Source organism: Herpailurus yagouaroundi, unplaced genomic scaffold (assembly GCF_014898765.1).
Source record: "Herpailurus yagouaroundi ecotype Mexico unplaced genomic scaffold, PumYag 141, whole genome shotgun sequence".
In the NCBI taxonomy this organism is placed as follows: domain Eukaryota; kingdom Metazoa; phylum Chordata; class Mammalia; order Carnivora; family Felidae; genus Herpailurus; species Herpailurus yagouaroundi.
In genome coordinates this window covers 49,216,084-49,231,848 of record NW_024412396.1, presented here as the reverse complement: position 1 = coordinate 49,231,848, position 15,765 = coordinate 49,216,084, and the positions used below count along the sequence as shown (strand labels likewise).

General features: G+C 54.3%; 1 protein-coding gene across 1 annotated transcript in view; it reads left to right on the top strand.

The window, feature by feature from the left end:
• PGF (placental growth factor) overlaps window positions 1-15,765 on the top strand; it is a 52,650-nt gene that overhangs the window by 24,253 nt on the left and 12,632 nt on the right. Inside the window, exons 3-5 of the mRNA XM_040477728.1 lie at window positions 2,673-2,838; window positions 4,872-4,988; window positions 12,756-12,889. The gene's annotated coding sequence lies outside the window, so the exon portion shown is untranslated. The remainder of the gene's footprint in view (window positions 1-2,672; window positions 2,839-4,871; window positions 4,989-12,755; window positions 12,890-15,765) is intronic.

Sequence of the window (15,765 nt, the reverse complement as noted above, 5' to 3'; positions counted from 1 at the left end):
GGGAAGGAGGACTGAGTTACTACTCACGTGTGCCCTGTCGAGGCGAACAAAGGTTGTCTCAAGGAGCTAAACACAGTGTCTTTGCCAGAATCAGGAGCACAGGCAGCTATGACCAGGTCCACCAGGACGATCAAAAAGAGGCGAGCAAACAGTGCCAGATGCTTCCTGGGACGGGCTGACCTGACCCTGGCAAGCAGGGGACCTGGTCTGAAGAAGTGAGGGCCGTTAGGGTGAGGAGAAAGAAGGAAGTTTCAGAGTCAGCTGGCTGGCCTTCCGGAGGGACCCATGCAGGGCTCAGAGGCACCCAGATAAAGAAGGGGTGGAGGTATGGAGACCACCTGGCCCTAATCCCTGTCACATCCCCTCACTGGGAAACCTAACTAAAGACTGCCTGTCCAGCCTCCACCCACCTGCGACCCCACCATCCTGCTGAGATTTGTCACTGAAGGACCCAGCATTCCAGATTCCAGCCCCGCCACGGTCCCATTGCCAACCTCCATCTCTTCGGAGCGGGAAACACCACATCCCAGCTGTCTGTCCCAAATCCACCTGGAGGCCAGCCAGCTTGGCTGAAGCGCAACTTAGGCCAGACCCTGGAGACGCTGCCGGGAAGAGGCCAGGACTAGAAGGAAGCGGCTGAGCCAAAGTCGGACCCCTTTCTGGGCCCTACCCTGTAGGATTCCCCCCGGCACACCCATGGGCTTGCCTATTGCCACATACTGAGTGACCGGTCCCCTGGACTGCAGACTCTAGGCCTTTCTGTGCAGTTCCGAAGAGATACAGGTTGCCATGACAGCCGGTGGTTGGATTCCACCCTGATTGCCAAAGGCCTGGAGGCCTGGCTTTGGGCCCCACTCGGGATAGAAGTGAATCTGTTGAGAACCCAGAATCCTATCGTGCAGACTTGAAAGCTTGTCAACAGGCTTGCGCAGAGACCCTCACTCTGAGAACAACTTCCTCCTTCTTCCCCCGCCCTCCCATCCTCAGCAGCCCAAGGCTCCCAACAGCAGCAGCGGCTCTCAGTGCGGGGTTGGGGGGGGGCACCATCACCACTGCAGAAGAAGAAAGGTGTGGGGGGGGGCCACGGCTGCTGCCCCCTCCCTGGTTCACCCTCTCATCCTCCAGACACCAGCCCCACTGGCCCCCCAGCCTCCCGAACTGGCTCCTTTCTCCCTTCCCTTCTGCTTTATTCTCTACTCATTCAGCTCCCACCCAGGAGACACTTTTCTGCTGCCCATGGCAACTGGGTGCCACGATTTGTTTGCCACGTTCCATGCAAATTCCCTCTTTGTCCCTTTTGCGGACCAGAGAGAGGAGACAGAGAAACCCAGAGTCAGGGCAGGATAGAGAGAGTCAGAGGACACAGCATCTGAGAGACAGTCCCCAAGGACACCTGGGGGCTGGGGGCGGGATAGAGGCACATAAGAGGATGGTGAGACCGAGGCCCAGGGGACTCTGAGCAGTGCCACACGAGGAACAGCTCAGGTGCTCCTGCAGGGACCGAGATCCTGGAAGGGTCACCTGGTAGGCCGTGTCAGGGGCGAGTTAAGGGTGTGATTTTGCAGTCAGAGACGTGGGGGTGCCTCTTACATGCTGTGTGACCTAAAGCAAGTGCCTTCACGTCTCTGTGTTTGGGTTTCGTCAGGGAAAATGGGCCTAGGGCTGTACCTGCTATTCTTGTGAGACACAAATAAGAGCTCCCGGCACCTAATAAGCAAACTCTAGGTTAGGCTATTACTACTCTTATTTTCAGAGCTTTGGTTTCCCTTTTTGTCAGAGGGAGATAATAATACAGATACACCCCAGCGGCGGTGGGGAGTGGAGTGGTGCATTCAGTAGATATCGTCGACGAGGGGGTCCCACTCCTGGCTCGCCTGCCCCAGGCCGGGGTCCACCCCAGATCCCAGCCCTGCACCTCGCTCTGCCGCCGAGGCCCCTGGGGCAGGCCCCGTGCCCAATCGGGCAACAGGTGGCAGGGCCGGCAGAGCACAGGTGCAGCCTTGCAGGGGATGTGGGGGGTGGTCCCGCCTGTTTCCTCCCCACGCACCGCTTCCCCCAGCTGCTGGCTGGGCCGGCCGTGCCTGGGAGGACAGCTGGGTGGAGGGAGGTAGCAAACACAGCCACGTGCAGCCCCGCAGCCGGGGCTGAGTAAGCCTAGCTTCCTGCAGCCACCGTCAGCAGCTTTAGCAACAGTGGCCAGTGGGCGGCTCACAATGCCTGCTGGGGCAGGAGCTCTGCTACCGGGCAGGGTCACTTCCCTGAATTGTCCTCACCACCGGCTCCCCCCCCCCCCCCGCCACCCCCAGCACATCTGGCCAGCCTGCCCGCTTGCCTGCTTGGGGAACCATGGAATGCCCAGCTGGAACCTGACTCCACCATCCTGGGTGGCAGCCAGCATCCAGGCCTCGCTAGGCCGGGGGGGGGGGGGGGGGCTTGGCTGGGCACTTGCTCTGGGGCTCGGACACAGCATGAGGCTGGGGCCCGCAGAAGAGCCAGGCTGGGTCCGAGTTGGGCCCACGCCCACCGTACCCTCCAACAGGCAGCAAACATGAGTGTCCACTCTGTGCAGGGCTCTGCACAAGGACCGGGCTCAGGCCACCCTCTCCGCAGCCCTCAGTGGCAATGTCTCTCCCTATCTTGGTGGGAGTAACCCGCTGTCTGACCTTGCGCAGGCCCTGCGACCTCTACCTGAGCTTTCTCAGCCAGCAGACGTCCAGCCGGCAGAAATGCAAATGGCCAGTACTCATATGGAAAAATGTTCAAATTGACGGCCTAGTAACAAGGAAACATATCCGGAGCCAACCCTGAAATACTACTTTCACAGAACCGATGGCAGAGGTAAAAGACCGGTAATACGGAAGTTGCCAGGGGGTAGGGATCTCATCACTCTTGGGCATTGCAGGGAACAGTGTGAGCTGGAACAGTCCTTCTGTAGGACAACTTGATGACGATAAGCATCAAAAGTCCTTGACCTAGAAATTCTACTCCTAGGAATTTAAGAGACCTGACCAACAGATATGTATAAAGATGCTCACTGTAGCATTGTTAATAACAGAGCAAACATTACATATAACCTAAATGCCCGATTATAGGTAGATTTGAAAAGAAAATTTTAGCCACATGGTTGCAAGTATCCCTTGGGGATACGATCATTAAAAATGACACCAAGTAGCAGCACTCTCAAACTTGACACATTTTTTTTTTTTTTGACAGAGAGAGAGTGTGAGCACACATGGGGAAGGGGCAGAGGGGGAGAGAGAGAGAGGGAAAGACAGAGAGAGAGAGAGACAGGGAGAGAGGGAATCCCAAGCAGGCTCCACGCTCAGTGCAGAGCCCCACAGGGGCTGGATCCCACAACTGTGAGATCATGACCTGAGCCAAAATCAAGAGTCAGACACTTAACTGACGGAGCCACCCAGGTGTCCCTGGCACTCTCAAACTTTAAGAGACATAAGAATTGCCTGGGGATCTTGTTAAAATGAAGATTCTGATTCAACAAGTCTAACATCAGATCTAAAACCCCCCATTTCTAGCAAGCTCCCAGGTGATGCTAATGCTGCTGGACCCATAGAATTTTCACTGCTGATAGGAAAAGCCATCACTAAAATATGATAGAATGGAGAAAAGCATGTGACCAAACAATAAGATGCCCTTTTTATAAGAAAAAAAGATATATGAGGGGCACCTGAGTGGTTCTGTCAGTTAAGTGTCCGACCTCAGCTCAGGTCATGATCTCAGTTCATGGGTTCGAGTCCCACATCAGGCTCTGTGCTGACAAGCGCAGGGCCTGCTTGGGATTGTCTCCCTCTCTCTCTGCCCTTCCCCCCACTTGTGCACACACATGCTCTCTCTCTCTCTCTCTCTCTCTCTCTCTCTCAAAATAAATAAACTTAAAATATGTGTGCCTTGAAAAAATCTAGAGGGATATACAACAAAATATTAATAGGGGTTTTTATGAATGATGAGGTTGGGTGATTTTTATTTTCATCTTTATACTAATTCATACTTTCTACAATGAATTTATCTTATTTAATGAAAACAAAGTGACTGTGCAGCTAGGCCACACCCCGAACCTGAGAGGTGAGTCTCGCGGGAAGGGGAAGCATTGCTGAGACCAGTTAGAAGTGTTTCCCTTGGTGCAAGAACCAGCCCTGAACCGGAAAGGCCTGGCCAGGCAGCCTGGGAGAGGGAGTTCTTTGGACTCGGCCATGAAGAGGGGGCAAAGTTAGGGCGGACCCCAGGTGGTAGGCTAGCAGATGAGCCCTACATGTGGAAGCAGGCACAGGCCTGGAACCGAGGCCACCAGGACCCTGACACTGGAACAGAAATGTCTCAGGCTCTTGCACTGACCAATTCCTGTTCCCTCGGTGTTTGTGGCCCTTTTGTCCTCCCTTCCTCGGAGCACCCACTGGAACCAACAGGGTGGGAGCAGTGGGAGTCAGGAAGTGAGACACCCCTAAGGGAAGGCGAACCTAGTTTCGAGGGCCGAAATCAGAATCCCAAGATGGCTCCTCAGAAGCTCTTCTCCCAGGACCAACCTCCACGGAACTGGGTTTTCTTTGATGGGGAACAGGTTTTCTGCACAAAGGATGCGGCATTCACCTATCGAGGGACGGGGAATGCTCTAGAGAGGACTGTTACGGGTCTGCTCAGTATTTTGTGCGGTAACCTGCTGGATGTGCTTAGGTAGGCCCTGCAACTTAGTCTACTGAGCTTTCTCAGCCATAACAGAGAGGAAAGTTACCTGGGGTCTTGTGGGCCTCCCAAGACAGCAAGCTTCAAAGTCTTAAAAAAAAAAAAAAATTCTCTTTTCACGTTGTAAAAAGATATACCAAAGCTGAGAAGCCCACCTATCCTTTGTCCTCTTTTAGAGAGAAGATGACACAACCCTTCCATATTGCCCCGTGGGGTCCACCCCCACCAGACATCATACCTGCCCCGATCACAGGCGCTAGAAGTTTCGTTTTTCTATGCCACTGGTTCTTAAAGTATGAACAGCATATGAGATGACTTGGCATGTTTTTGGTTTTTTTTTTTTAACTTTTCACGTATGTATTTATTTTGAGAGAGAGAGAGAGAGAGCGCGTGTGCAGGGGAGGGGCAGAGAGAGAAGGGGAGAAGGAATCCCAAGCAGGCTCCATGCTGCCAGCACAGAGCCCGACACGGGGCTCGAACCCACGAACTGTGAGATCATGACCTGAGCCGACATCAAGAGTTGGACACCTAACCGACTGAGCCACCCAGGTGCCCCAATTTGGGGCACGTTTGTGATCATTTCGGCTAGTCTTTAATAACATTGAAATCATGGAGTGAGAAAATGATCTGCCTTCCAATCCTCTTCCCATCCTCCTGATGAGTCAAGGAGAAAGCCTCAGTTAGGGGCTAATGTGTCTCTCATACCTCATAAACAAAAAGAGAGCAGGCCCCAGGCTCAGAATCCTCACCAGCAACAACCACCTAGAGTTTAACTGATTTTTACAGTTACCTTCCTAAGGTAGTGCTATGACGTTTCCTTTAAAGCTAGTTCCGTTTTAAGATGAATCAGTATACACAAACAAATAAACAACAGTGTAGGTGATATTTGGATATGGCGAGCATCAGGAATGTGCCATCTTCCCCCTGGAGAGAGGCGGGGAGTGGTCCCTCGGATGGACTCTTCTGAGGAACCCCCAACCCCGACCCCCAACTGCAACTTACATCAGCTCTGGGTCTTAGGGGCGACGCCTTAGCTTTTCTTCCTAATCTTGCTGGTTTTGAGTGTGTCAGGGGCCAAGGGTGTGCCTTAGGCCCCGGTACCCAGCAGGGGGCCTGGAACAGGGTAGGTGGCATTCAAAGAGTGCTGAAAGGCCTGAGGTCAGAGGTCAGGGCTGAGAAACCGAGTTTGGTCCAGGTCCCTTTCCAGCTGCGTGGCCCCAGACAACTCAGTTCCATCTCCTCACTGGATGCCTCACAGGGGTGTTTTCAGCCCACTAAGTATATGAAAGGGGGTTGGAATCACCAAATCTCTATAAGGGATCATGAATTTTATTACTGGTCAAAGTACAAATCCAGTATCATTGAAAACTGAGTGCAGATACTGAGAAGTGAAGACAAGGTAGGACGAAAAGAAGGGGCGGTGAGATGGGGTGGGACGCAGGGGAGCTGGGAGGCGGGATGCCCAGGACCATGCTCCTCCTTCACAAACTGATCTAGGTTTGGGAGGACCTGGAAACCACCCCCTGTGACTTCAGGCATAGCACCACGCCCCCCAGCCTGCCCCCGAGACTCCCCGGCAACGTCTAGCACAGAAAGCCTGGTCTCTGGAGTCACGTAACTAGTGTTCAAGTTCCAGCCCAGCCACTCGCTAGCTGGGTGACCTGAGATAAGTTAAATCTGTTTGTGGCTTATCATTCTCCTCCACTAAAAAGGGGCCGGTGCTAACTCTCAGGGCTGTTGTGAGGATGGAATGAGGTCAGACGTGTGCATGTGAGATTGCCACATAGTAACTGCTCAGTAAGTGTAGGTTCTCAGGCGCTCCTGCAGGTTCCTGGCAGAGAGATAGGGAAGTGATTCAAGGTATGTGAGGTCATCTTGGAGCATTTGATTAGCACTTGAGGAGAAGTGGACTCCCTGAAGGTTTCCTGACCTAAAGCTAGAGCTGGCAAGGTGGAGAGTGCAGTTGTAGATGTCTGCCTCTACCCCAACTGCCCCTCTGCTCCTGCCCCTTACATTTTACTCAAGGCAGGAGGCAGTGCTGGCCCTTAGGGCCTCCAGGGTTATAGACTCAAAGCCCCTGTTCTTCTCCAAGACGAGGGGAGCTGGGGGCAGAGGAGGATCTTTGGAGAAGCAGCCAAATGTTCTTTGACTCACAGAAGAGCCTGGGGCCCAAAGGGCCAGCTGGAGGTCCACTGTCTGTCTGTTGAAGGCTCTGCTAGACTTTCTGTCTCCTCCACCCCTGGGAATCCAACCATAAGAGGAACTAATCTGGCTCCCCTCTGCACCCCTCGCCCCCAACAGTTTCCTTCCTGTGCTCTCTGGGGGAAGATGAGCGCTGGGAAGGGAGGGATGTGGCTGGTGAGGCGGGTCCAGCTCAGCTGGGCCACATCTGTATCCTTAACAGTGGCCTCCCCATTCCTGCTTCAAACTGCAGGGGAATGGGAGAGCCCCAGTTCTCCCCAGGAAACAGTGATATGACTCACTCCCCAGGATAAGCCATGGAAGAATGCAGCCTTTTTTCTATAAAACTCATGTAGAACTGTGGAACTCATTTTTTTCCCACCTTTATAAGGCAAACTGTGGAGCAGCACATATGTTAACAGAAAACTCCAAAACTAACTGTGACTTGAGTGAGACAGAAGTTTATTCACCTCTTTCATAAAATAATTCTGAATATAAGCAAGCCGGGGCTGGTATAGTGACCCTGAAAATTTTTAGGGATCCAGTGTCCTTCCAACTCATCTTCCTGGTCCAAGATGACTGCACACGCTCCTACCATCATAGTTGAGTCCCAGGCAAAAACTTGGCAGATAGAAATGCTTCTCTCTTTATTTTTTTTTTTTTATTTATTAAAAAAAAAAATTTTTTTTTCAACGTTTATTTATTTTTGGGACAGAGAGAGACAGAGCATGAACGGGGGAGGGGCAGAGAGAGAGGGAGACACAGAATCGGAAACAGGCTCCAGGCTCTGAGCCATCAGCCCAGAGCCTGACGCGGGGCTCGAACTCCCGGACCGCGAGATCGTGACCTGGCTGAAGTCGGACGCTTAACCGACTGCGCCACCCAGGCGCCCCAAGAAATGCTTCTCTCTTTAAAGAGACTTCCCAGAGGTCAAACCCAATGCTTCCACTTATTCCCAGAACCCTAAGATGCCCTGAGGGGCAGAGATTGGCCAGAACTAAGTCATCAGGCCATAGCCTGCTGTAAAGAAAGCTTGGATAGCTTTCTTTTATCTGGGTAGCACTGGGTAGCACTGTCCTGTCCCATCTCCTCCCATAGCCACTACCCGGTTCAGGCTACTTTCCGTTCCGTGATGACCACAGACCTAGTCTTCCTGCCTCCAGGCCAAACCCACCACCTGCCCAGAGTTTTTCTACAAAATACACATCTGGCCATTTCACTCTCCTGCTCAAGAACTTTCAATGGCTCCCTGGAGCCCTTGGAATAAACTACGAACTCTGCCTTCAAAACACTTCACAATCTGATCTCAGTCTTCCCTTGCAGATCTTGCTGATCTCCAGACACAGTCCCTCCCCTCCCTTGCACACAGTCCAGCACCCCCCCCCCCCAGATTCCTCGATGGCCCTCAAGTAATTCGTACCTCAGCAAATAATCCATACCTCCCCTTGACTACAATGCTCCTTTGGCCTTTCGATTCCTGATAAATTTCCATCTATCCTGTAAGACGATGAATAAGCATTACCTTCTCTATGCAAAGCCTTTCTTGCCCCTCTGTGGACCTCCTGGGAATTTTCTGGGACATTCTCTTTCAGAAGCCTGAAAGTCCTCGAGAGGATAGGCCATCTAAGATTTAGAGCTGCTCACCTGCCTATGACCGTGAGTCATGGCAGACGCTTTGTAGGGTTTTGTCTGCACAGACTTGGTATGGTTTAAGACAACATTAAACCCTTCCCGCTGGATTAGAAGCTCCTCGAGGGCCACCACCTTGGTGGCCCCACCACTGAGCCCAGGGACTGGCACTGAGTAGGGCTGAATGTGCAAAGAACCCAAAGAAGATGCAGCTCCTTCTCTCCCCCGTCGTTACCTTGAGTCCTGCTGCTTCACCGGCTGGCCCCCACGACAACCTGACCAGTGGCTAACGCTCCCAGAGATGACATTACAAGGGAACAGATATGAGCCGTCGCAGGGATCCTCACCCACATCCACGCTGTTCCGATTATGAGACGTTTAGTCTGTACTGTCTCCCCTGGCCTTTTGACCCACAACAGAGACAGCGTGATTCCTGACAGAAACAGGACCCCTTCTCCACCCCGGGGTCCTCCGCACCTCGGTAAGCACCGAGCAAAGACTCCAGGCCTCTTCCCCAAGAAGCCCCAGGGCCCTGGTTCTAGGCTCCATATCTCTTCCCCTTTCACAGAGTCTTCCAGTTTCCGGGGTGAATGGCCAGGATTCTCAGGCCAGGGAGATCCAATATTTATCTCGATTCTCCACCGCCAGCCCACACACACACCACACACGCCAGCGTCGTCTTCCCCACCCTTTACGTTCCCAGAGCACTTTGCACCTTGATTCTGGGTTTTCAGATGCTCATTCATAATTATCTGTGATTGTCTATGAACGAGACTCACCTCCGCCTCCTAATATTAAGTGACACAGAGAGGGGGCCGGATGGTGGTGGATGCCCTCTTCTCTCCCATCCTCTCCCAGGATTCCCACTCAATGGAGAAGGAGGACCCTGAGGTTAGCTCCATCCCTTGGAGGGCAGAAGAATAATCTAGAAGACTTATCTCAATCTAGAATAATCTAAAAGCCTCCTCTGGGATGGTTTTCCTGCTATCTATGGTGACTGTATCCTGGTGATCATGGTGAGGTCAGCTTGCAACTTGGTGGGGGGTGATCTGGCTTCCCTCTTTCCCCTTTCTGCAGGAAATGATCAGAGCTGAATTTGTTGAGCACATACGGTGTCCCCAGGCCCTGTGCTACGTGACGGACTTCCACTTTCTCATTTAAACCACACAATCAGCCTTTGAGTTGGAGTTAGCAAGCTGAAAAGACTAGCCTAAGGTCACGTAGTGAGGGAGAAGCAGACTCTGTCCCCCGCACAACACCGCCTTCTTGAACAGCCTCAGCTGGTCCTCGTCCATCCCTCTCCCTTCTGGGGCTTGCTCGCTGAAAGAATTCACTCTCTCAAAGTTCACGTCCTCGCCTGAAACGTGAGAGCCGCAATACTTCCCTCAAAGGTGCCTGTGAGATTCCCTTATATTCAGCATGTCAGGCACAGAGCCCGGTGCACAGGAGGTACCCACCTCCCCCCCCCCCCCCCCCGCCATCGTCCCGCAGGCCTCCCCGTTGGGGTGGGGGAGGAGAAGGGTGACCCGCCATCGCCATCGCCAACCACCCAGCTGTCGCAGAGGCGGGACAGCCCCGAGCTGTCGAGCTGTCGGCTCCCTGAGCTCCTGTTCCACATCACAGCCGATTAGTTACAAATAGCTTCCTCTCCTCCCGTATCACTTACACAACAGAGAGAAAGAGGCGATTGTTCCTGAGGAGGAAGGTCTCCCAGGCTCCTCTCACCAGGGCAACTGAGAGACGCATGGTGGGGGGAAGAAGAGGGGCAGGAGGAGAAGCAGGGCGTAGTCACAGGAGAGGAGGACGTGGAGGGTCCCCGCAGTTGGGGAGGGACTGCTGGACGTCCACCCTGGTGGACAGTGTGCAGGCAGGGGACCAAGGCTTAGCAAGGCTCCTGAGCTGGGAGGGCAGGCGAGGGAGGCGGCTCTGGCAGCCGCTCGTGAGCCCGATTCCTCGACATCAGCCTGCCCAGTGGCCCCAGTTGGGGAGGGGCTGCCCCCCTCGTTGGGTAGCCGCAGCACAGCAGGTGCCTGGACTCTGGATTTCTCGAGAGCTTTGGACACCATCGGGATCTGAACAAATGCCCTCCCTCAAAGCAGCCGTGACTGGCCAGCCCTCCAGCCCCTCTGGTTTCAATAAAGCCCAATCTGGGACTCAGCGTCAGAGAGGCTGCTGAACACGAGGTGCTGGCTGTGGCCCCAGAGCCTCCCTTTGCCCTTGGTGGTCCTTGACTCTGCTGTCACCGCTAAGCTAGGTCCCTCCGTTAAAGGCGAAGGCCGAGCACGCACAGAGGACCCCTTTGTCATCCTCTTAGCGCAGCTGAGACCAGCTGGCATTTTCACAAAGGGCTTTACTAAATACTAAGGGAGAACAAAAGGGAAATAATTACAGAAAACACGAAAAACCCAGCCCTGGCTGCCAAGTGCCCAAAGTACAGGTTTCCGATCCTTTGGTGACGACGCGTCGCCCCAAAGGCCTGGGACGAGGCGGCGGGCACCTTGCCTGGCTTCCCTTGTTCGCAGCCCTCGTGGCGGGTGCCATCTTGTTTCCCGCCCCTGGGAACCGCTGGGTCACCCGTGGGCTCTGCTTTGGTCTCCTTTCCAACTTGACCCCACCCCAGGCCCCCCACTGGGTTCTGGTCTCTGGCCAGAAGCATGAGCCTTGTCCCCCGGGGGCTGGCGGGGCTGTGGTGACCAACCCAGGGCGTGATTACATAGTAATGGGAGGTTGTCCTCCCACACTTAACCCCTACCAGAGAGGCCCACCCAAGTTGTATGGAGCATGGGGTCTAGGAGGGCTGCCTCTGAAGACTGAAGGACAATTGGGTAAGGAATGGGCAGACTTGGGACGTCTTCCCTGTAGGGAGAGGAGAGAGTGCTTGGAGGATTGATCCAACTCAACAAACATTACGTGTGCCAGGCACTGGACAAGGTGCTGGCAATCCAAGGGTGAACAGGTGTCTGCCTTCTCAGACCTACAGTCTGAGGAAAGACGGACAAGCAGCTGGGCAGTGATGAGACTATGAGCCGGGTGCTGTGATGGAGAGGCAATTCAAGGTGCTGGGGGGACCTGGATGGGGAGGGCCTCACCCAGTGGCCGGCAAGGCTAACAAGCCTGCCTGAAGAAGTGCATGGAGATGGGGCGCCTGGGTGGCTTAGTCAGTTAAGCATCTGACTCTTGGCTTCAGCTCAGGTCATGATCTCATGGTGAGTGAGTTCAAGCCCCACGCGGGGCTCCGTGCTGCTGATGCAGAGCCTGCTTGGGATTCTCTCTGCCTCTCTTTCTGCCCCTCCCTCCCACTCTCTCTCTCTCTCTCTCTTTTTTTTTAAAAATTTTTTCAACGTTTTTTTATTTATTTTTGGGACAGAGAGAGACAGAGCATGAACGGGGGAGGGGCAGAGAGCGAGGGAGACACAGAATCGGAAACAGGCTCCAGGCTCCGAGGCATCAGCCCAGAGCCCGACGCGGGGCTCGAACTCCCGGACCGCGAGATCGTGACCTGGCTGAAGTCGGACGCTTAACCGACTGCGCCACCCAGGCGCCCCCTCTCTCTCTCTCTCTCTTAAAATAAATAAATAAACTTAAGAAGAAAAAGTGCATGGAGAGAAGGAAAGGGGCTCAGTGTTAAGGCTGAGGTGGGCCCACAGGAGACCCTAGCCCAGGGGGTAGGAGGAGAAGGCAGACGAAACTGACCAAGCAGCTTCCTGCTGGTGACCTTGGCTAGTTGGTGGCTACAGCTTGTCCGGCCTACAAAGTGGAAAGGCCCTCGGCCCAAGCTGCCAGCTGCTGCTGTCCCTGCCAGCCAGGAAAGGAGAGATTCTAGTCCTTGGAGATGCTACTTCTCACCCACCTGTGCCACAGCCAGGTCTGGGGCTCAGGGACAAGGTCACAGGGAGTGTGCTTACCTCGTGCCACCTGAGACAGATGCTGAATTGTCATCAAGGGAGTAGGAAAAGTCACAGTTGGGAAATAGTTCAGAGGATCAAGACAATGAAAAGGCTAGGCCAAAATGGGAAAATGAGTCAGGAAGCTGAAAGGCAGGAAATTGGGATGGGCCGAGGCAGGTGTTTTCAGGCTAAAACCATGACTAATGCAAGGTGTGGGAAGCCCGGTGTGCTGGGACGGCCTTGGGAGGAAGGGGCCGGCCTGGCAGCCTGGTGTGCGGGACTAGAACCCACAGCTTCTCAGGGTGACTATTGTCATGGCCCAGACCCTGTGTTTACCTATATTTGTCCGACTCCCTGCGACAGGGTCGGCTCCAGGCCTGGGTGAGGGCTGCTCCCTGCCATACATCGTCAACCTTGCAGAGTCTGTCAAGCACCCACTCTGCTCCAGCAAGGGGAAGCCTCCGAAAAACGTTCAAGACACGGGCCCTACCTTCCAGGTAGGTAATCTGGTTGGCACAGAAAGCTTATGCCCACTGGACAGAACTTGGAGAAAGACTTAGGCTGACCCTCACCTTGCTGCTCTCTTAGTAGCTAAATGACTATGGGGAAACCACTTCGGCTCCCCGCCTCTCCATCTTCCCATATTCTAAATGGGAATCACGAAAACGAGCTCCCAGTGTTGTGGTGGCATTCAGCCAAGCTGAAGTGGCTCAAGCGCCAGGCACAGCGCTTGGCCCATAGTAAGTGCTCACTGAACACCATTTCTTTCCCGGCAACGACGCGTGATTGCGGTGATAACCAGTTCCCTGTGGAGTTTCGAGCATTGGTTCTGCCGGTGGGTCTACTCAAAAGGCCTTGATGACAGCTGGGGCCCGATCGCCTGGATGGTGATGGGGAGAATACAGGGCATGGGAGGCGGAGGAAGGAGTGCGCACACATTCACGCGGACAAGCCAGTCCCTCCATCATCCTGCTCCTCTGCAATTGGCAGAAGCAGAAAATTCTTTATTTTCTATCTGTCTCATGTCTGTGATGGCAAAGACCCTGCCCTGTAACAGGAGTGTTTTTGTATCTCTAATAAGAATCCAAAGTTGAATCAGAAGTCAGGCTGTTAGCCCTGACTTGCGACAGGAGCATTATTCCCACTTGGGATGGAGGAGGCAGTGGGGGGGGGGGGGGGGGGCTCTGAGAAGTACCGGAAGTCACTTTAGGTTATAGGACTGGGGCCTATAGGACTGGGGCCGTGATCCAGGGGAGCAGAGCCACCGGCACGCCCGCCCTGGACTGGATGTGAGCAAGAGTGAGCTTCTGTCTAACCCATGAAAATGTTGGGTCGCGCTGCTTTCGGCCCCCAGCCTACCGTAGCTAATTCATCTCACAACCCAAGAAGCCAGGTTTAGAAGGGTGTGGTCCCCAGTTTAGTGACAAAAACAAAAAACAAAACACAGGCACACTTGTGGGAACCACAGACATGGTCCAGGCATTCCGTTCACTCAAGAGTGTCGAAGGAGGGTACAGCATCCCCAGCTGTCTGTACCTGTCCCTCATGAACCGAAGCCTTGAGGGAACCCCTGCGCCACACCCCCAGCACCTGGGCCAGTGCCTAAAGTATAGTAGGACTGAAGCAATATGTGTCAAATTAAAGAATGAATGAATACAAACACATGCACATAAATAACATATGCATCCCTACACACACATTTATAGGCAAATATGCCCAATGCGTAAGCGCTGAAAACATTCAGTTATAGACAGCCATATACAATACAGATATTTAAATATACACACTCATGCACAGCACATGCTTGTGCCCACGTACACAAATCCAAATCCAAAATAAGAAACACACATAAACACATGTGCTATGCCCACACAGACATTATGGACAAACATATATGATCCAGGCACGCACGGATCTGCTCACCCCCATACACATGCACAGCAATGCCCAGACACCCTCCACCATGACCCTGGGCCCAGGAAGGAGTCTGTCAGCTCCATGAATCCTACCTAACATGCTGGAGCTCGTCAGAAAGTTCCTTGCGGCCCCCACTTAGCTGGCGGATGACTGGCCCCTGGCTCTTGGACCTCCGGGCTTGGCCAGGCAGGGAGGCAATATCTCCGGCAGCCCTGCGTGGGTGGGCAGGCAGGCAATGGACACAGAGGTCACTGGGGTGAGAGCTGGGGCTGCCCTGGCCTCTCTGCTCCTGGCTGGAATGTGAGCAGTAGGGGCTGCCCCCCAGGCCTCTCCCCTCCCACAGTGCCCACCAGCCCCAGGCCCAGGCCAATCCCTGAATCCCGTCGGGTTCTTGCAGCCAGGGAGCTGTGCATGGAGAGTGGTGGGGTGATGAACGCTCAAGGACCACGGCAGGGCGCACACAAATGCACAGAGATGCACAGTCATACACAGAAGCCGGACCGGATATTTATCCACACGCAAAGACACAGGCAGGCATACAAATTCCCAATCCTACTGAAAGGCACATTCAGACCCTTCCAAACACACCTGGAGACACAGAAGAGACACGTACACACACGTAATCACTCAAGCATGCAGAGATATGAGAGACCAGACCCACACACAAGCCGCATTCGGACGTACATACGGCAGACATAGGCACGCAGACCACATGGACCCAAAGCACATGTGGATCTCCACAGTCACGAACCAGTGCCCACGCGTGCACACACAGACGCACACAGATCCCTAGAGGCAGACCCCTGCTGAGTCGGAGATTTCCGTCTCCTGGGATCGGGAGGAAATGCTGCACTAGGCCACTCTCAAACCACATGTAGCGGCCTGAGAAAACTGCCTTCCCACAGGAGGAAACAGTGCTGGACCCTCAGCCAGGTGCCCGCAGCTGGGCTGCCCTACTGTCTGAGTGCCTGACCAGGAGGATGGTGCCTGGGGTGCAGAGACAGTTCTGGAGTCACGTGGCTTGCATTTTGTTTCCCTCAATTCCTCAAAAACACACGCGCGCGCACTTTTCAAGAGGGCATGTACATGCGCGACGTATACCGGCAGGGGCACTCTGGGAACCTCAGTTTCTTCATCTACAAAATGGGGTTAACAAGCCTTTCGCCCCCGGGGATTGTGGGGACGGCATAGGTGGCACTGTAAAAGGCCAGACCAAACTGCTGCCTTCCTAGGGGTCTGGAGTTGCAGTCTCTTCCGGGGCCGCGACAGTCAGGAGCCTCGCTGGCAAATGTTGCGCTCCACTACCTGGATGCCCGCACCCACGCCAGCCCAGAAGAGCGGGAGCGCAGCCGCCGGCCCCTCTCGGGGTCGGCCCTGGGTGCCGCCTGGGTCACGGGCGTCCCGCGGGAAGCTGCGGGCTGGGCGGCGGCGGGGCGGGAGAGGCCGCCGCGGGGGC